At 51.1% G+C, this 1,000-nt stretch overlaps 1 pseudogene across 1 annotated transcript; it reads left to right on the forward strand.

The window, feature by feature from the left end:
• The first annotated feature begins 246 nt into the window (after nucleotides 1-246).
• On the forward strand, nucleotides 247-991 carry LOC309334346 (fibroleukin pseudogene; annotated as a pseudogene). Its single transcript has one exon. The product of its transcript is annotated as a fibroleukin pseudogene (transcript).
• The last annotated feature ends 9 nt before the right edge of the window (nucleotides 992-1,000 follow it).

Here is a 1,000-nt window from a genome sequence, read left to right on the forward strand (position 1 = left end):
AAAACAGGAACATCCACTACTCAGTTGTTTAATTAGTAAAATAAATACATGCCCAGATGGGACACTCCTGCACTAATGCTGCGCAGAACAAACACCACAGAATCGAAAATAAGTAAATCTAAACTGCTGAAAATAAAATTTCCAAAATGGCACATGAACAGGCAGGCGGTGAGTTTCTGCCACTTACCATTAATCATACCTGCATGGTTTTCAAATGTTATTTAGTGAGAGTGATGAGAATTCACTTCTGGAGCTCCTTAGCCCTGTTCCCCACTGATGAGAATAGTTCCTTACAGCAGCCAAGGACCATTAAACCTATTTAAGCACTTCATGTTGCCTGCAGAGTGGAAAATTTCCTAGGAGAGCATGATGTCACAGCCTGATTCCGTGGGCTGGAGCAAGGGCTTTTTCAGGCGCTCCAGTGCTTCTGCCGATTAACCTTCGTCTTGTGTATTGCCAGGCTTATTGCGACATGGTCACGGATGGTGGCGGGTGGACCGTGTTCCAGCGCCGGCAGGATGGCTCTGTGGATTTCAACCGCACTTGGCAGGAGTACAGGCAGGGATTTGGGAGCCTGCAAGGGGAGCACTGGCTGGGCAATGAGCACCTCCACAGCTTAACCCGCCTGGGCCAGCATGTTGTGCGCATAGAGTTGGAGGACTGGCATGGCGTCAAGCGCCATGCTGTTTACCGCAAATTCAAAGTGGCCAGCGAGGCCCACAAGTATCGCCTGACAGCCCGGGAGTATCAAGGCAGTGCAGGCAACGCCCTGAGCTACAGCCGCAACTACAACCACGATCACAAGTGCTTCACAACTTGGGACAGTGACAATGACAACTACCCCATGGGCAACTGTGGTGCGTACTATGGGGCCGGCTGGTGGTTCGACTCCTGCCTGGCAGCCAACCTCAATGGGAAGTACCACCATGGACGCTACACGGGGGTGACCAGCGGCATCTACTGGGGAACATGGTACATTCTGGTTGACAAAAGGACCAAT

Source organism: Podarcis erhardii, assembly GCF_964252035.2.
Source record: "Podarcis erhardii genome assembly, contig: HAP1_SCAFFOLD_1038, whole genome shotgun sequence".
In the NCBI taxonomy this organism is placed as follows: domain Eukaryota; kingdom Metazoa; phylum Chordata; class Lepidosauria; order Squamata; family Lacertidae; genus Podarcis; species Podarcis erhardii.